Source organism: Cuculus canorus, chromosome Z (genome assembly GCF_017976375.1).
Source record: "Cuculus canorus isolate bCucCan1 chromosome Z, bCucCan1.pri, whole genome shotgun sequence".
NCBI classification, from domain to species: Eukaryota; Metazoa; Chordata; class Aves; order Cuculiformes; family Cuculidae; genus Cuculus; species Cuculus canorus.
This window is the reverse complement of record NC_071441.1, coordinates 45,132,467-45,153,647: the sequence shown is the minus strand read 5'-3', so window position 1 is coordinate 45,153,647 and position 21,181 is coordinate 45,132,467. Positions and strand designations below refer to the sequence as shown.

At 39.7% G+C, this 21,181-nt stretch overlaps 1 protein-coding gene across 5 annotated transcripts in view; it reads left to right on the top strand.

Annotated features, from left to right (window-relative positions):
• Nucleotides 1–21,181, top strand: part of CPLX1 (complexin 1) — a 107,204-nt gene that overhangs the window by 31,551 nt on the left and 54,472 nt on the right. The gene's annotated exons all lie outside the window — the stretch shown is intronic.

The following is a 21,181-nucleotide window of genomic DNA, read 5'->3' as shown; positions in this document are numbered from 1 at the left end:
AAAAGCACTATGGTGATGTTAATGTTAATTTCTTCTTCCTCACTCAAGGATCCATTTGAGGTCAATTTTGTGTGTTTGCTAGCAAGCTTTTACACCTTGTTCTTTCTTTTTGTCCGTATTCAGATAAACTATGTATGATGCCATACACCTACCTTCTCTGTTCTGTTATCTCTGCAATTGTTTTTGTCCATCTTCAGGTCTGCCTTTCTTTAACTGACTATTTGTGTGCTGCAGGATCTTTTAATCCATACTCCTGTAGCTGTCACGAGGGTTAATCCTCCATGACCTACAAGGGTTAACCCTCCATGGAAAAGGACAACTCTCTGTGGCCAGTTTGCCGTGGTCACTTCTCCTCAGCAGCCAACTCTCCACAGGATACTTTTCTGGGAGACAACTCTCCATGGGACACTTCTAGTCAGACAGCTGACTTTCTGCAGGAACAGCTCTACATGCCAGTTCCTGGCAAAAGCATGCATTCTATCCTCCTGCATCTTCCTCCCATCCCCCAGTGTTCAAGGGCTTTGTGAAGCTCAGCGTGCACTAGAGGAGAGCACTGGCAGCATCTGCTGGAGCACTCACAGCCAGATGCTTGGGGCTCCCCAAGTAGAGTTGTCCCTGTGGACAGTTGGCCATGAAAAGGAGAGCTGGCTGCGGAGAGTTGTCCTAGACCCTGCCCACCCTGTGAGTATGTGAGATTCCGACCATGATGTTCTTAGGATTTTGTAGTACATAAAGACATAGAGGTTTGGGTTTCTGTGAATTTCTTTATTACAGATTACTGTAAATTATATATTATAATATATATTAGCAAATATATATTACAGGGTACTACAAAATGACGTGTGTATATATATATTTATACACACATATATAAAACAAGTTCTTAGAACCATAGAACGTTTTGCATTTGAAGGGAACTGTTTTTAACATCATCTGTTTCTAACCCCTCTGCCTCTTTATTAGATCAGATTGCTTAAAGCCCAACCCAACTTGACTTGGAACACTTCCAGTGGTGGAGCTTCCACAACTTCTCTGAACAACCTGTTGTTAATGCAGAATTTCCAAATGGAAGTATATACTTACAATCATTCATCTTTATGCTCACCTGTATTGCGAGAGGTCTTACCAGTACAGCACCTGCCAGCTATTCCCAGAAGTGTGGCTAATCAATGATGGAGAAAGTTTCTTTATAGTTGATCCACATTACGAAGTTTGGAGTTAGCCAGGCCTCTCCAGTGAAGGTCCAGTCTGGGAGATACAAAGCAGAGAAGCTTTCTCAGAGAAGTTCATGCAAAGACGGTCCCACAGAGAAGTTCATCTTCAGTAAGCAGACAGTTATTTTGATATGTTTTGGGCGTAGACACAGAAGTGGGCATGGTCACATATGTGAATATAGTTCCCAGCTTTTTTCATCATCACTGTTTCTTTGTTGCGTCAGTTGTACTTTATCACGTCTCAGCTCCTGCATAGCTTATCAGGGTTTTTACTGAGCTCGTTGGGAATATCTCACACACCTGCTGAGTTCACCAGGGTGCTGTGCAGAGCTCATCAGGGTTTGAGGGCCTTGACTAAGTAGATACCAAACTTTGTCACTAGGTTTACTTGGTCACCTTTATGGCTGCTCACATCAGCTCTTCTCTTTAACATCTGTGCCTCTACATCTTAAAGCCCCTGCTACCTGTTTTCTTCTAAACTATGCCAAATTATGCTAAAGTTAAGGATACAACTACACAGAATAACTATCTGCTTCTACTGCCTTTTTTAACATTATGATTTTACTTAGAAAGATAAGCAAAAATAAGACAAATTAATTATAACCTCCTGAACATTAGAAAAACCTGCTGTTAGAGCTAAACCAAGTATAACTAATTCCAAGAGTGTGAAACCAGTTCAAACAAAGAAGACCTGTCAAGCCTCAAACCTGAGGCCGTGCAGGATCACTATGCAGTTCGGGCTCCAGTGCTCAAACTTGCAGCATTGCAGACTGCCTCCCTCAGGCGCAGGTCTGGAGCCAGGGTGAACTGGGGTGCATGGTCTCGCTGTTGTGGCTGCTTACTCACCAGACTCTCACCTTCTACCTGAATGCCTTGGGCCTGTTTGTTTTCTCAAGTTTACTGTCTCCAACTGCATGTTGTATAGCATAGTATACAATGCAGACATCTTACTCTTGCAGTGTCATTAACAGCTCTTTTTTTCTCTTGATGGAAATTTAATCTCTACCGCATATTTAATTTCATTTGCATTTTAACGACTCGATGTCTCCATGCTGATCTGTCATTCATGCTGATGAGGATTACACGTGTAGCTGTGATCTAGGGCTCAGTTTTAGTTTTTATCTTTTCCCTCCCCTCCCTCCCCTTCCTTCAGCATGAGCAGGCAGCATTCAAAATCTAGTTGGAAAGGGTTAAAAAGAAGAAATAAGTCAAAGATAATAAAAGGGGTAGAATTATTTTAACTGATGATGAATGGCCAGGAAGGCTATTGCAGAAGGTTGTACATAGCCTCTTGATCAAATGCAAAGTACATTACTATGCAGCTGAAACCAGTCCAAAGTTTTATGCAATGACACACGTCTGAAGATGAGCTACAATTTTGATTTTCACTGTGCATGTAAATTACCCATCCTGCACTTCACCTGATGTGTACAAAAGTAGGTCACAGGTCTCTAATCACCAGAGCATATACTGCATTGATGTTGAGTCACAGAATTGCAAGCTAGTTCACAGAATGTAAAAACTCAGCTTTTACCTGTATGTCTCAGAAGCAGCACCTTCTGTGTCCCCCTTACAAATACACACAGACTTACTAGTAATAGAAGCTACCTAGTGTATGTGAGAGAAGGTTAGTGTGGTACACACATGATATCTGAAAATGATGAAAGGTTGCAAATGGTTGGAATCTGCTCTGTGTTTTAGGGAAGAAATGTAAAGATAGAATAAATTACACAGGGACAGAATTTCTGCCTTGTAGTGAGTGGGAGTGATTTCTGACATTTGGCATAGCAGGCCTATAGGAAAACATTTGTTATAAATAAACACAGGATGAACACAGAAGGGATAGTGAGAGTAACTGAAAAAGTGCTGAGCAAGAATGAAAACCGCCTTGTGGCTCACAAAGATTCTCAGTTGCAGTGGGATTGGCCTGGATCATTGAAACAAATAAAGTTGCAGTCATGTAAGCTGCAAATCTTCACTACAAATCCAGTATTTTAAATAGATACAGTAAACACTGGGCAGACAGTTCTTAATACAGCAAAGTCTATTTCTTTGCTGTAGCTCCTGTTGGCTCCTAGTTGCTGCTTTGTACCTACCATCACTGAAATTCCCTCAAGATTCAACTCCTATTTTACTCCCTCATAATGTAAGTTCAAACCTTCATTTTGAAAAGTGGAGACACCAGAAGTATGTAAAATCAGTTTCACTGTTGTTTATAGTTAATTCAAAAGGATACTAGATGGCAAGACTCTAGCAGATGAAACAAAAGGACCGCCCTCAGATCTGCATTTTGTATTGAATTGGATTTGTCATTCAAAACAAAAAAAAGCTTTGCCATTTTATAGGCTGTCCAAAGCAATAGGAGAGTTTAAAGGGCTATGGAAGCATTGTGTGGGGCACTCTATGCTTCTGTAGGTCCCAGAGACTCAAAACTATTGCATTGAAAGCCTGAGTGATAGGTGATTTTGGAGCAAATAAAGAATCTCTTGTGATAATGATGGCTGAGGACTATCAGCATAAAATTGCTGTAGATCATGCTCATTGTAAAGATAAGGGGACTGATTGCAGTCAGCACTGAAATGTCTAGCATATTTCCTGGAAATCACCTGCTTGAATGGTAGAATTAAGAGATTTTGTGCTAGGCAGACCACATTCTACTGGGGAATTTGCAAATTAATGACTGTCCATTTGTGTGACTAGGATATGTAATATTTGGAAAAACTTATCAAAAAGCTGTTGCCTACTGTCCTTTAGATGCTAGCTTTGCCTGTCCTTTTCTGAAAAGAGGTAGGCAGAACCTGCAGCTCACACTGTATGGGCAGCTCACACTGTTTATTTAAGCAGTGTCTCACATCATCTGATCATAATGCAGTCTTTTTAGTATTCTGGGATCTAACATGCCAGAACCACATCTAGGAGAGCAGGTCTGCACAGGATGAAACCAATGGTCTGCCTCTTTCAGTATCACGTTTCCAGTACTGGCCAAAGGTATATGCTTATGAAAGTCTAAGGAGAGGGCAAAACAATAACTTCCATTATATTCTCTCATCTCTCTCGTTCTTTATTTTTAGTTCAAAGGTTTTGTGGGCTGTAAGTCATATCTCTGTATTGAATGGTCCTCAGTGGAATTATCCGTCATGAGCTTGTCCAGTCTATCCTCGAACTTGTGGCACCTTCTAGTGTCCATAGCATTTCCTGTAGGTGTTCCAGCAGCATGCTACCTGTTGTATGAAATTCCAGTTGTTTCTGATCACTTTGATTCTTACTCCTTGTGCCTTCATTTGGGCTCTCAGCTGATTCTCTGGAATTTTAATTCTATGGGCAGAAGAAATGCTTTGTGTTTTCCTGCAGTGAGGAGGTCTGTAGTTTTCCTATCATTCAACACTAAAGCAGTTCCCTTGAAAGGCGTGATTCCCTGTGGACATCTCAAGCATTCAAGAACTTGTTGTTGAAGATGGTTGCACAATCAAAAGTGGAACTAGCATCCTCACTGACAAAATCCACATTGTCTTCTATCAGTTTGAGAAAACGTGTAAAATGAACAAGGCAGTCTTGGGAGGGATAGCACAATTATTCCATTGCAGCATAGTTGCAAAGACTCTTGGAAGTCTCTTGTAGTGAAGGGACTTGAATATATTAGCTCTGATCCTGAGCAGTAACGGAGCTTGATCAATCAAAATCAATCAATCACAACCTCTGTGCAGTTTTTTTGCTATACAAGAGCATACTGAGCCTTTATAACTTAAATTGAACTGATATTTATCTATCTGCTAGAAACTCTTCTACTTTTTGTAAAGTTGTGTCTGAATTTTCCATAGGTCAGTTAAAGAGCAACAGAAGATGTTGTGTTACCTAATGACCTTTCTGATGGAAGAAAGAAGAAGCAGAATAACTATGAAGGAACAGTTTGGAAAGCTCTATCATTTGTTAATTCTCTCTCCATGGTCTGTTGGCAATGTGAAGAATTAAGAGCAGCACCCTCCAGAATTAGACGGAAGATTGAGTGATACTTCTAAGCTTGCAGAAAGGTTATATTGGGAATAATTAGATTAGGGCTCACTTATTTATTCTTTCTCTGACTTGCTCGGGTAAGATGACCTGATTTCATATAACTCTAAGCCTGGCTTGAGAGAGGAACCCAGTTCACTAACCCGTATGGTTAAAAAGAAGGTGCTTAGAGAAAAAAAAAAAATAAAAAAAGCTACATTAACAATCTCCATCTTTATTGCCATCAGGAGAAAGGGAGAGTTCCCTTTTGGTCTTTTTAAACAATTATTGCTCTTGTTGGTACTTTGAGTTTTTACGTTAGTGTGGGGAAATTAGCATCAATGAAAAAAATGGAGAAAAATATCAGCTCTTGTGCTGACAAAAAAGAGGTAAATCAAATTATTTGATTCTGAGGGGGGAAAGTACAAAAAAGCAGAAAATGGGTAGTTGTATCTTTCTTCTGCAGTGCCTTGTGTAAGAACTACCTATATAAGTGCACATTGCTTCTGCATGAAAGTGTGTATGGGTTGCATAGGTTAACTGAAATTCCTTTTGGTTTCCTACCCTATGCCCCAGTGCAAATAAACCGTGTGTTAACATATCTGAGAGCTGAAAGTCTGGGCCATTCGTAGTTTAGCAGCTGAATCACTGCAGTGCAAAAGGTAGTAGCTGAGAAATACCTGGACATCTGCTTTCAGAAAAAGGAGAAGGTGTAACACAATCCCCATCATTACCAGCAGAGATTTATTTATAACTCCCTGACTCAGGTGGTAAAATGAGACCTATGACTATGCATAAATATCAATATGGAATATGGGTGGTCATGAACCCAACACCTAAAGAACTTCCGAGAGACTTTTCAGTTGGTGAAATCGTAGCTCAAGCCACTGAACACTTCTGTGGACTGGGATTTCAGACTTCTTTTTCTCACGCTCAATATACAATTTTAGTGCAGAATTTTTGTGATACATTTAGTATTAGGATGGGGTTTGGGACATGTTATGTCTTGGCTATTTGCCTAAGCTAGCTGTAAGAATGTTTCAGACATCAAAAATCAGAACTCTGTCTCTTAGAGTGGACTGCATATGTGTTTGGGGTATTTTGTTTGTGGGTTTTGTTTTTTTTTTTCAATTCTCGCCTGGAGTCTGTATTTTGTGCAGGTTATAGAATTGACTTATCTCTTGCTTTTCTCTAGCCAATGTATGTCAGACACGGTTTCGCAGGTTGGTAATGCATCTTGCTATTTGGAACAGAAGTATTTCAGTATCAGTTAATTTCATGGAGTTAAATTCACTGGAATTGAGACAGGTGTTCCATGGAGAAGATGTTGAAAGGCAAAGTGTAGTTCACTGGAGGTCGTAGCATGCTTCTGTGGGGTAAGAACGTTTGCCTATAAAACTGCCACAGTCTGTAGCCTGCAGTTGTCAAACTGTTGGAGAATCTCAATTGGTATTCTCCTCCAGAGAAAATCCAGTGACACATTGTGCTGCTGGTGACAATGTCCTGACTAAAGGCATATTTTTGTGAATATGATGTCACAACAAAAGGTAATATCTATGGGGAATAATATTAATGTAGCTTCTAGTTATTTTGAAGTGAAGGGGTTTCAGCGTTTCTGTTAATATTTTGACTCTGTGTGTGAATTCTGGCAGATGATACTATTGGCAGTATCTGTCATCTGAGTAGTTTTGGTGGAGAACTGTGAGTTTATGTTTCTTGGCATGGTGCTGTGGTGAACTGGACAGGATGACTTCCTTGTCAAAGGATACAAAAGGATACAAAAGTGTTAGTCTATAATTCAATTACCAGGGTGCAAAGGAAAGAAGACATGAATTAGATTTGATGTTCATTTGGCGTGAGTGGGATCATAAAGAGGATAAGAGATTTGAGGAAACATAAAATTATAACTTTTCATGGCTTCCTTGTACACTGTAAGTTATCCTGATTTTCATGTGTCATCTCTAAGGAAATTTTTCACATGCAGAAAGTTATAATACCTTTCTGATACTTAGACAATGAACTTGCTCGTAATTCACTGTGATTCAGGAAAAATATCCTACAGGAAGGAAAGGGATAAGTTAGAAATATAAAAGAGACATGTCTGTCCTTTGCTTTGAACTTTTTCATGGTAACTAGTCTGTCCTAAAGTGCTCCTGAAATCAAGGAAACAACTCAGAGAATGGATGGCTTGGCTGCTTTAGTTGTATTGCACACAGCAAACTGGCATTTATGACACAACCAACAGTCCATAATTTCCTTAGCACTGAGGAAAAAGCTTTATGAATCTTTCCGTTGTCCTTCTGTAGCCCTTGTCTTTTCAGCTCGGAACATAGTCGCTGTGTGAGTCATGTGCTATGTTAATTTTTTGAGGTGAGTGTTAATGACAGCAGTCCTTTGCTGCACAAAGTGGACATGGTGTCTGCCTTTATAGCTCAGTGTTTGCTTATGTACCACCACAATATCTTGTACTGAAGCGGATCCCAGGATGAGGAGGCTATGAATATGTAGACACAGATCTGTTTGACATAATTTATCATGAGTGTTAGAGAATAAGAAGTAATGAAGTCTTCAGTCACTTCTTTCCATGCCATAAAAACACAATGCTATGTCTTGGACCAAACTTTTATCTGAAAGATAGTGCCTGCTGGTTTGGGGCTTAATTCCTACACTTAACAAGAGTGCTCTCAGAAGCATGGAGTAGCTGAAATTGAAAGGGACCTCCGGAGATCTTCTACTCCGACTCTCCTATTCAAGAAGGTTCAGCATGCAATGCCCAGCACTGTGAACAGTCAGGTTTGGAACATCTCCATACATACTGTTGGAGGAAGAGAGGGGCTGTTCTCCATGCATGGCGTGATGATAAAGTACTGATTTATATTGGCTTAAGGAGAGGAGGGGAAAAGTGGCCAGGATATAGATATCTATCATAGAAAATCCAAATTCCTTCTCAGCTATAGGCTAGGGTAGAGTTTCTTCCTCTGAAAGATTAGCAACAAGTGAGAAAACAATCCATCAGATAAAATGATGCAGAAACAGCTTTGTAGCCACAGTAGGAGGCTGGAGTGTGTGATTTTGGGATCTTTCCAGCCCTATTTCCAAGTGTTGTTTTTCCCTAGTACAATTCTACTGAATTATTGCTTTAATGAGGAACAAAGATTTCTCATTTTAGCCTGTGATAAATTATTACAGTATTAATTAGATCTTACATAGCCAATTCAATTTTTCAGAGGTTTTAAAAATGTTAATTACCTTATTAGTAATAATTACCGTGTTCTTTGGGAGTTATAGTACTTTCCAATTATTTGTCTGTCATTGATCTTGTTCCTTCAGTTATGTTTTTTGTTCTCACCGTGCAGGTTCACTTGGTGTGTTCAAGTTACGCTCAGTTTCTTTCTCTGGCCTTTTTGCTTCTGGTAAGACGGATCATGGGTGCAAGGAGTATGGATCTATGACATACTGACTGTAAAAATGAGAAATGACTTCCAAAAGTTGCTTTAAGAGCCCTGTGAATGGGAGACTTCTCACTCTAAGTGTAGAGTTAGCCTGAGTCCTGCCATAAAATTTACCTGGTGTCACGTATTTTTTGTTAGCTTTAAGTGTGTTTGATGATTGGTTTAGGGGTTGAGGAAGGGTGTTGCTTCTTTTTCTTCCCCAACAGACTGCTGTTCTGCTGGAATGGTTGCAGTATTCTGTGAATTGATTTGTCATGTTGTCTTCGAGACTTGAGTGCCCAGGATATAGATGCGTGGCGAGCGTTATTCAGGGAAGTTTGGTAAGTTGCTAGGATGTGAAATCAGGAGTCCAGCTTGGCTTCTGCCATAGCAGTGTCTGTGGCAGTGGATGAAGTCAGTAACAGGTGCAGAGCTCAGCTGATTATGAGGAGAGTGAAAATATTTTTTTACTCTGTTGATGGCTAAATTTCACATTGCCTTATTCCCAGATGGAAAAGTAATACCTAGCACATAATTCCTTGACATTCTTAGGAAGAGTACTTTCATCAGCAGGCATCCAGCTGATGAAGTAAAATTGTTCAAAAAAAAGCTTCTAGGTATTATACTGCTCAATTATGTCATTATTAAGTTTAGAATATGTAACACGAATGACCCCTTCAGATCTTTGCTGTCTGAACCAATTGCAGTAGATGATCTTTGAGGTCCCTTCCAACCCTAACTATTCTATGATTCTATGATTCTATAATCCAACAGTGAGCACTGAGCAAAGCAATGGGTATGTAACTGTTTGCATCTTCAAGAGTATTTCAGGCCCTGGCAGAGTTTTGCAAGGGAGTGAGTTGGGCTGCAAATGCTTTCTTCTGGAAGTGGATTTTGGAAGGGTGTTAATTGGTAAATAATTCAGAGATTGTGTGGGAGCATATAAATTATCTTCCAAGGAAGCAAGCTTAAAAATCAGGAAAGAGTCGAAAAACAAAAGATGCAGTTTATTTAAACAGAATCAAGTCAAATAATTCTACTTTGTCCTTACAGGACACACTCAATATTAAAAATAGAAACAAATCTAACTATTCTTTTAGTACTGAAACATGAAATTGGAGGCCAGGTGGACTTTATGTTAGTGGACTAGCACTATTTATGCAAGGAATAATGGAAAAAACTGCAAAAAAAAAAAGCCAGAATCACATATGTTAGGGCTCTAGAAGACAGAGGGTGGATCTAGAGAGTTGGTCAGTACTCAAACACTTCTTCTTCCAAACTCAAGATTGATGGATCCCTAGGAGTAAGAAATCAAGCAAAGGAGAGGGAAGACCTGCATGGATGAACAAGGAGCTTCTAGAAAAACTCAGATGGAAGAAAGATCGTTTGTTAAATGATCCTGGAGAGGATCTGAGGGATGTGATCTTGTGGATGCAGAGTCTGGATAAGTCATGCAGACAGTTTCCTCTTTGCTACCAAGAAATTGAAGGTTATATGGACAGCCTAGAGTACCTAAAGTGCCTCTGACAAATCAAGTAAAATAGGCTTATCTGAAAGGGAGGGTCTACATTTAGTGAGCTATCATCAGCATGTTATCAGATAAGGATGGCAGAAGACACAGCACATGGATTTGGATTTATGTTTTGAGAAAGATTCACTTCTCAAAAGGCAGCAGAAGTCAAGGGACTGCAGAGTACCAAACTGAAAAACTTTGATGGTCTGATCTGACAGAGGCTGAAGGCTTAGACTTATAAACTGGAGGCATCAGTCTTTAGCTGAGCTTTCCAAAAGCCACAATGCCATTAAAATGTTCTGGAAAAAGATGAGATTTTCTGATAATGTCTTCTGTATTACTTCTTATTGAGTACTGCCTGTGAAATCTCTGTTCTTGAGATGTGTGAAGAAAAATGATTCAGCTAGGTATAGATGAGGAATAGTACAAATTAAAGACGTTTTGGGACCCCATCAAAACCTCTTTGCAGCTTGTGTGACTCTGGCCACATGTACAACATAATCTCCTCTAGAGTTCCCAAATGTTCAGCACAAAAGTCTGTACCCACACCCAAAAAATGCTAGACTAATGCTTTAAGTGCTTCAAACCTGATTTCCTAAGCTAGTGATTCAGACTTGAGCTTTACCAGCCCACCCTGTGCATTGTGAGTATAACACAAAGGAAGAACAGATCAGAAATTATTCCTGTGCAGGTGGGGTCCTTGGGAAAGATGGTTCAGGAATTACTACCAAAGCTCTTGTCACCAAAATTGTACATTGGTGCTAGATGTTTTCCGGTAGGCTGCTGCCCTTTTCCTTCTTTTCTATCTATGGGGTGGAGGAAGCTGAGAAAGAGAAAGAAGATGAAAGGTGGTAGACAAAACTTCCTACAAACAGCAAAGTCTGGCACTGCTTCAACACATATTTTACATCAGTACTGCAGAATGCATTTCCATCTGTCCTTGACATCCCTTTCTCACCCAGTCCCAAGTCTTGTTCTTCTGTTGGTCAAGGTATTATGATGGCCTTTTGCTACTTCTAAAAGATGATCCAGAAGACTTTCTGTTGATTTAAGGTCAATTATGTCACAATAGGACTAGGGACTGTAAAGGCCCCAGTCTTTCCTCTTTTGGGGGGCAATCTTTTAATTCTTAGTTCAACTGTTCAGGTGCGTATGTGTCATCAATCTGTGATAAAATATTTCTGTAGACTGCATTTGGCATAGCCATTTCCAGGTGATTATGGGCTTGCATTCATAAGACTGGAGACCTACGAGTCTTTCAGCTCCTGACATTGTTTAGAGTTGTTGTAGTTTCACTTCTGGACATATAGACCTAGGATTTACAGCTCCACTGATATTTTCAGTAGGTATTAGCATTTATTCTATGATTCTATGATCTTAAAGCAAACTATATAAATTATCAAGAAGAAATGCAGTCATATGCAGTTTCTCTTAAGATTTATCTGCTCACTCCTTTTTTAAGAAGAAGCTCCTTTGGGAATATCTGCATGTCTGGACATACACGTTCCAGAACTATTTGGAGTCCAGAGTGGCTTAATTCAATTTTAAAGATGTTGTACTTGAGACTTGCATTTCCTTTAACCTGAAGGAAGTTGTGGGTGAAATATCCCACTTAGTGAGTTGTATTTTGTAGGACTGTCAACCATGCTAGCACACAACTCTTGCTAGTAGTTAAATGAAGAACTGTTCCTAGCTGTTGTCGGAATCAGCTGTTGAAAAAGAAGCTCATAGATTTTGCCACTGTGGGATTTTTGTTTGTTTGTTTTAATAGAACCAGTCCTTGTTAGTGATGGCAGTGTGATAACGTGTGCATTTTAAAGTGGTCCCTGTGCAAAGAACTACTTAAGTATGGATAAAATTCTTTTAAAAAGCCATGCAAAAACAGTTCAGCAAATATTTTATCTTGGAAAACCAGTACTACTCATTACGGAAAACTACACGTTTCTAGCCTGATTAACATTCACTTTATTTTGAAACATAGTACATATGTGCTTTATCTATCCTTGAACAAAAACTAGTGATAGAGAAATATTTGTCAAGCAGTAATTTAGGATGAATTATGTGGGTGTATCAACAAAATGGAGCAGGTTGACAGAGAAAGGGAAACCCAACTCTGTTGCCAAGGGAGGCATGAAAAACTAGCAAGCGGCCAAAGGCTTAGATCTAGTTTCTTTAATGACAGCTGAGCTTGCAGCATTCTGCATAAGAATGGATGCATTCAGTAAGTATTTCTACTAGGAAAAATTGTACAGCTACAACGTATGAAACTGGTGAAATCTTTCCATCCCAAGAGGATGAGAGCTTTTGCAAAATTTTAACAGAGCTGCCCAGGGAGCTCTCTGAAAAAGTGAGGTTGTGTTTTCCCAGTAAGTTGTTTGAATACTACGAGAAGTCCATAAGAAATTTGGCATTACTTCAGCAGTTAAATGTTGAAAGGAGAAACAGATGACTCAACTTCATCTGTATTTTGAAAAAATCAAGAAAATATCTGACACAAGGAAGTGTGTGCATCAGTGTCTATAATTTAGTTTACGCCAGTCAATTCTATATACATTTTCTTACAAGTGTATTATGCTACACTAAGCCAGTTCCTTCTGGAAATGGGATGAATGCCAGACAGAGTTGCTGTATTACTGATATAATATTGTGGGTTCTAGAAGACGTGAAGATAGGCATCGCATGCTGTTATTGAATACATTAGGTGTCAACAAACAGCGTGCTGAAGGGGTTACAGCTGAGTCCTACTATGTCAGGCTCAGAATGTCCCTTTGAAAAGAAACCATGGTCTTTCGATGTGTGCTGTTAGGTGGCTGGCAAGGCAAGGGCTGGTAAGCCAATGCTGTGCTGAACTGATGGGAAGTAGATGCTGTGGTCCCGACCACAATGCTGCTGGGTGTCCAGCTGCCCCATGACCCAGCGCAGAGCCACAGAGACCATGAAGAAATCGACATTATTCTGGTGGCACATTGATGCCTGTTACTGAGTAATGGCTTTCAGAGACAGTTAAGGCTGCTTGTATGTGGATTTGCCAAGACCTTGCCAACGTTATAGGAAATGTCCTTTCTGCATGAACAGTGCCCAGTTGCTCTTCAATCAGTATTTCCAACCAATGATTTAGCCAGGAATGTTTGTGGAGCTTGGGTATGGTGTTAGAGGCGCAAATGCGCTCAACTTGAGAGTGGTGCACAGTAGGGATGGCTGCACTTTGTTTCCCCTGAGAATTCTACTCAGCTGATAAGCATCATCATAAGCACCAGTGATTAGGAAGACCATGTTTCTAATAGTGCTCAGAGATGCAACCTGCCCCACTGTGCACTGCAGTCAGTGAGTGTCTCTTTCCTGTTTTCAGTACAATTTTTGCTTCAGCATGATTCAGACTTTCACTGGCCTGAATTCTGATGTAGGCCTGCATAGGTTAACAAGCTGCCTTGCTTCTTCTGAAGGTTATCCTGGTACATCCCAAAATGTGATGGGGACAGCAGCAAGTCTAGCAACGTTAAATGTTCTTGAGCATAGTCACCTAATACTAGGCTAGAGTCTCTTTCTTTTATAGCCTGTACGGTACAATAGAGATAATGAAAAGTCTATTATTAGGCAAAGTATCTTGTACAGTTCTAGTACTCTTGGCAGTGTGTCAAATATTAATTGGTTGAGGAGTACGACAAGATACCAGTATGATTACGTATTTATACATGTCCACATCTGTGCTGACTGCACTTGAAGACTCAATCAGGCTTTTTATGAAATGGCCTTATACTTTTTTAACCTGGTCTTGTCCTGGCCTGGGACTGAGCAACACTGGATTTGACACCTTTAAGTAGTGTCTGTTTTGTGGTGAGATTACTTGGACAGCTAAATATGTGGAAGCCTCAGGAAAGTGTTGCTTAGAATGTTGACAGTAAAGGCCAATCAAATTGGCCTGTTTGGCTTCACATATTCACCTTGGACCACAACCACATGGGAGAAATCTTAGGAAGATGATTTCTGGTAAGAAAAAACAGGGACAGGTATGAATGGTTGAATGTAGGGAGTTGTAGCAATATTGTGTTGTCTCTACCCAGTGAAGAGTCTTGGTTTTTTAAAAGATACAAAGGCTTTTAGAAAATGGTCTGGTTTTATGTTCAGCCTCAAATGCTGTGAAGCAAGTAGCGCAAGCTGTGGTTTTAAGAATGATAGATGGTCGCAGTCCTCAGCATATCAGTTTCTTCTGTTACACGTTCGTACACATTTTCAGAGAAGCCCTGAAAAGATTTGCGCAGGGACATTTGGGGTTACAGTGTGAGGATAGAGTAAGAGGAATGAAGTAGGAGGATGGAAACAATCCAGCTCTGTGATTGAAGGCAAAAATCTCAGCTGGTGTGTATGATTTGATGAGTAACAGCAGAAATTTTTAGCCTGGCAGAGTCCTCTTTACCTGTCCCGGAACAGAATGAAGCTTGGAGGCACAAGATCCTGTCATGGCAAGTGCTTCTGAATCCATATATCTCAGCTATACTGTGGTGCAACATTCAGTACAACAGCAGGATCTGCAATCAAGTATCAAACACACATACATGGATAGAACCTGGTACTTAACCAGCTACCTAAATGAAATGTGAGATTTCTGAGTATCCACATTTTCCTTCTTCCCTCTCCAAGAAAGAGTCCACTAGCTGTAAAGGCCTCTTTCAAGAGAATTTGTATCAGATAAATAGATCCAGAAAATTTGCAATTCAAATGAAAATTGTCAGTGTTTGACAAATCAGGACCAGGGGGGTGCCCTGTAATGCTGTCACTGAGCAGATGGGGAGATGAAGGATTATTGCTTGCTATATTTAAAATAGACAGCACATTGCACATCACAGATGAACCCACACAACTGAAGCCTGACAGCTGCTAATGTAAAAATACTGATGAAGCAAAATGTAGCCTATTGAAACAGTAGGCTGACATTATGAGAATATTTTTAAAAATAGAACTGTTTTCAAATTTATGGACTTCCTGCAGTTGAGAGGATACATTTACATTCATGCAAAAGGATGAAGTTGTAATGAATAAGCAACTTATCTTTTTTCTGTTCAAGTATAAAATCTCTATTTATGGATAGGAAGTATTTGATGATGCACTTGGAAGGATCTCCTTGTCCTGCTGGTATGTGTGATGGCATTTTGAATTTCTACTGTGACTTTCAATTTTACACTGAAGTGCAGTGTTAGTCTGTGTACTGAACTCCACAAGCTTGAAGCATACTTGAATATCTAATAGGTTTAGTTATTTCAAAGCTCATAGCTTGATAAAAGCACATTCGTCACATAATCAAGACAATGTTTTAATTTCCAAAGCAAAACAGAACTATGTGAAGTTGTGAAATGGCTCTTTTTGGCTCTGAGGATGTTATCTCCAAAATGCCTTCCATGACTGATTATGTTGCTTGTACCCTGAAAGTACTAGCAGAAATAAATATCCAATTTGAATATCTATAATCAAAGAACTATTGATCTCGAACAGTATGCTGTATCTTGTTAACTCATAAGACAGTACTTAGACTTGTTCACCTGTTGAAGGACCATATTCGTTTTGGTACAGCTCTTTTGTGTCCTTCACTAACAGTTATGTGATTGTTACATGGTTTACAGCCTATTTGTCTACTTAGTTGTCCATGAATGCTGTCCATTTAGGTGCAGGCGAAAAAAGGATGCTGCAAGATTATTATCATAGTGCTGAAATGATGGAGGTCCATCTTAGCTATGTAAAGTCAGGCTGTCAATACATCTTCCTCACATTGCATCCTAGGTGTTGCTTTATAGTTCCTTCCTGAACAGGAAGCACATCATCATTCATTAAAAGTGGGTGTATTTGTCAGATATCTAGTTCAACTTTTAGCATGAGACTTCTATCACAGCACTTAGTTCATCTGTGAAAGTGATGTCAACATGAGCTCAGGAATCCTTCCCTTGATAAAGTCCATTCCTGTGTCCTGAAGGAATTCTTTTGCCACAAGGAAAGAAATGGAAGCAAGTACAGTAATTTAGTACGTTATATTTAGTGGTATCTCATTTTAATTACTAAAGGATCTTGCTGCTGGGACAGCCTTGGTGTATCTAAATCTTCTAATAGTGACAGTCTTTTTTAAACTTCCAAACACCAAAGAAATTATCCATACCAAGTAGTAACGTTGTAAAACACACACACAAATGCCTACATTCTGTGGAACAAAAGGCAACAAAGGCAATCATGTTTTGATGGGATATCAGGGAAGGTGATGTGCCTTAGCTTTCAGAAACTGTAATAGAATTTGTGAAGTCACATTTTGTTTTCTTTCCTGAAAGGACTTTTGCACAAAGGTCTCAATTACCATTCACCCTCTACCCACAGACTGGTGTTGAAACCTTAAAGTCTATGGGTATAAACGTCAATTTTACCTTAATCCTAATCTAGGATCAACATCATGCACTGCTGGAACAGCAGTTCAACAAGATAAGAGTATGAGTCACTTTGCACCCCTCACATTGCTGCTCATACTGAAGGATTCATGAAGAAAGAACTCATATAAGAATTGAGGAACTTCAGAATCATATTCCCCTATTTTCTCAGCTTCCGAGAAATTAGTTCTTGAACAGAAAGTAGTTTTTTTATATTTGGCAGCCTTCTTTTTCTTCTTGATCTTCTTTATTCTCTTCTCCATGCCATGAAAATTTATAGGATTTGCAATGTCCTGTGACAAGGAGTTTCACAGGTTGGTTACTTGCTTTATGAATAACCACGTTCTTCTGTTCTCTGGAGCTTTCCGCAGACTAAGTTTGAAACTTCACTGCCTTGTTAGTTCTTGTTCGGCTGTTATATTTAACAAGACAGAGCTCAGTGAAGAGTTATTCCTTCTCCCAGTCATTCCCAATTTTGTAGAACTCCAGCAACATCTTTTTTCCTGACTGGGAAATTCCACTGGAATTCTCGGACTGAAGCTGTCCCATACCTATCATTGTTGATGACATACTTCTATGTCATCTCACTTACCTTGACAAGCTTCACAGACCTTTCCTGCAGTGCAAATGGACTCTACATTACACATTTATATGAACCTAGATGCATTCATGACAGATGCTGACTGCATGAACACATCACAAAACGCACCATGCTTCTCTCTGGTTACCACTTCAGACTATTTCTGTTAGTGGATATTCGTAAACTTTCTTCCACTCCTGGATCTTTCTAACCTTTTATCAGCAAGTCTCTTTTGATTTGAAAGATGTTAACTTCATATAGCTAAGAATATATTCTTTTAACATCTTTTTTTAATACTTTTTTCCCCTATGCATAGAGTGAATGGTGAGCTCTCAACTTTTCATTGGAAAAAATGGGCAGCTTCTCAGTATTACAGTCCATCTGTCTGCAAAAATGAGACTGAACCTAGCTGCACTTGAGGTTGCAGATGGATTGAAAAGAACAATCCCTCATGCTAATTCTTCTGTAATGTGTTTGTTGAATATCTCAATGCTGAAACTGTCCTTTTGATGTCCTTCATTATGCCTAAAGTTCTGGGTTGTAAACGAGGATCTTAAATGTATTTAATTGGCTATTGAAGTGAACAGTCTTTGATTCTCTATTGTTTTGGATTAAGCTGCAGCAGAATAAATTTTCTGACTATTCAGCTAAGCCTCTTCTAAGTAACTTCATTTTCTGAAAATTAAATACATGTTTTTCAGACCATATCTGTCTCTAGAAGTGAGAATTTTTAAAATTTATGAGTATCACCAAAGTAATGGGGCATTGGTATGTAGAAAGGCCATTGCTTATATTTTTCCCTATGGAGAACCAAGCCATAATGAGTTGTCAGAATGCCCTAAGTCAAAGAGGCAAAAAAAGGTCACACCTGCAGGGACGGTGTGCACAGATGACCTAAAACTGGCCAACAGAATATTCCATTCCATATATATCATACTTGGTATAAAACTGAGGGGTCACAAGGGCCAGTCTTTGATGGCTGACATCTAATATGGACCTTGTCTGTCCTTCTGCCCTTGATCCTGGATCCACACATTCCTGTATCCAGTTTCTGAGTCCAGTTCCTGTCAACTGCTGAGTCTAGTCTGGGACCTTTTCCCTGTGTCTGCTTTGCAGCGTCAGTGGTGATGAATAGTCGTAGGTGGTGGTGAGGTTCTGTTTAATATATTTATGTATATTTTGTTATTTTCTTATTAATCTAATGTCCATTATTATTGTTTCATTAAAGCTCTCTTAGTCGTGATTTGCTCACCTGGCCAGGAGGTGGCTGAACCATGACATCTGTGTAAACTGAAGCTTTTTAATCATGCTTTTCCCTCCTTTCCCCTTAATTTAGGCTCTGTGTACTACAGTGTTATGGGTCAGGAAGAACAGGAAAAACAGGAAGTACAGCAGGCCACACGTTGGATTATCTTTAATAGCAAGTAAGCGATAGGCTTGAAAGGATGCTGTTTCTGCTGTCATCTTAGTCTTGCTCTGGTGACTGTTGATTCCCGAGCAAGTACTAAAGGTACAAAACACTTAGCCTGAGCTAGTTCCCCCCCTGCAAAATTATGTATGTTCTTGTCAGCACTGCCTTCCTCTCTAGAAATGCATCTTTACTGCCTTGGTGACAGTGGCATTAAATACAGTCTTTTTCTCCAGTTCTAGATTATCCCAGTTTAAGCTTGAGGGCTTGGAGTGTCTATGTATCAGATTTTCTTGTTTGCTACTGAAAGCTTTATATTTGGTATTTGAGCATACTTGGGTCTCAAGGCTTGTGGGCATGGAGAATGACAAAGTGGTGTAACAGCAGTACCCCCTCCAGGGGTAAGGGGGTTTATGAGATGCTAATTCCACATTCTACCATAGAATGTAGGTGGTAAACAGCCAGTTATTTTTTCTCTTGGCCTGGGGTTGGGAAAGACAGCACTCAACATACAGTAAACACTCTGATTCTGGATACTGATGACCTTCTGTAGATAGCCACAGGTGTGTTGAAATGCTCTTAGGAATTCCCCTGCTCTCTCTTATATGGCTTGGGTGGAGAGAGGGCTCCCAATGGGCTGGGAACTGCCTGGGTTCAGTGGCACTGCTAACATCCCAAGAGCTTGGATAGGAATGTGGTAGAGGGCCTACCTTGGGTACCTATCAGATGGGTCATTCCAGGTGCATCAGCTGCTGTTATGAGCACACATCTAGGCAGGTCCAGGAGCTCTGCTGCCACAAAAACATACTGGCCTGACATCTGACAACAGCATTCTCTCCTCTTAGCTACTGCAAGTACTACAGTGCTCAGTTTTGGAGCAAAGAGAGGTAAGAGTAACTAATGGGCTGTGTATGGATTCTACTTGAGTCTATAGGAGAGGAGATAGGAGCACCAGGACCAAACTCAGAGCTGCAGAACTTTCCATTCAAAGACAGCTATTGCTGAAGTCTTATATTATCTTCCAGTTACTCCATTCTTTAGTCTGCATCAGGATATTTTTGGATCCATTTTTGCAATAGTGACGTAGTCAGTCATATTTGCATTCAGCATAGTCCACAGGAATTGGGGGAAAAAAAAAAAAACGAACCAAAACCAAAGGTATTAGAGGATGTAAGTAACCTTTCCTCTAGGTGAGAGATCTCCTTATGGTATTTCCGTAACAGGATTAAGTTACCTGAACAAGACATTGAATATTGCACACTTCTAATGTGACACAATTTATTTGTTAAGAATTTGCATGCAGATCTGTGAGTACAAGGGAACGTGATATCGGAATCTCAGATTACGAAGTAGTCATTTAATACACCAAGTGAATATAGTGGTCTGTTCTTCAGGGCTCTGAGGGATACCACTCTCCTGCAGCTTAAAATGCTTAAAGAAGAGCAGGATGCAATCCCAGTTGATTATGCTGGATTTGCTGCTAGGGTATTTAGAAAATCATATGTTAAAGTCCTTGCCCAGGGCAAACCTGTAGAAGAGTATCTAAACCAAATTTTATGATTTTACGGCGTAGCTGTCCCCACAGAGTCTCCTTCAGTCCCTGACTTTTTTTTGCCTGATAAGGCAACAGATGTGGCTGTGGGTCTTAAAGGAGGTCTTGTGGAAGGTTGCTTTCTACGCTCCTGTCCATTCTGCAGGATAGTGAAAGGCAAAGAGTGTCTCTGGAGAACAGGTAGAGTAGACCTAAAACAATAGGCAATAGTTCCCAGAGGAAAGAAAAAATATGTTTCCTCGAGGTATAGTTGGTGTCTGACCAATCCTGATCACCATTTGCAGCTGTAGAGTGTAAGAGAAGGTGACTATCATACAAGTAATGAATGCAGGTTGAAAGAAGCTATTTTGCTTGAATTGTAAGCTGTTTTTATGTAAATCTGTGTGAATTCAAGGAGTTAGAGTAATGGTCCTACACAAGCATTTCTTTGGTTTTTTTCACTAGATAGGCATTCATAAATATGTATTTTCTTTTAGGACTGCATTTTTGGCTTTTTCATTTATATAATATTTCTCTGAGCTGAGGTTTAGCTAGAGCTGTGGACCACTAAAATCTTTCTTTCCTCATATTTCATCCCTAAATGTGAAATCTCAAATTGGCAGTGTTCAAAAATCTTCTAAAGAAAAGTTTCCAAAACCCATTTTCTCCAGGTTCAAGTGTTCTATGTCCTTCAATTTTCTTTTGACTCTCCTGCAGTGAAAAGAAAGAACAGAAATTGCATCAATTATTTTCTTACCTAATTATCTCCTGATCCCTTGAGCTTTTCTCAGTAATTCTGTACACTGAGGTAACTCCATACCATGCAGAAAAATGCATTAATCAATGGCAGGCATGGCATATATATTAAAATGGATGAGATAAAGAGCTGCTGATGGAATACTGAAAATAGCTTGTACAATCAAGGCTGTTAGGTAACTTGGAAGAGGTCTTAGCTCCCTTGGTATTTAACAGCACTGTGGGGTTTTTTGTCTCCTGAGGTAAATTACTCTAAAATTCTGAAAGAAACTTTGCCTTCCTTCTTTTAAGAACATTTGTGCTGAGACATGCATGTTCTAGAAGGGTTGTGCCAGTAACAGGGTACCAAGAATAAAACTA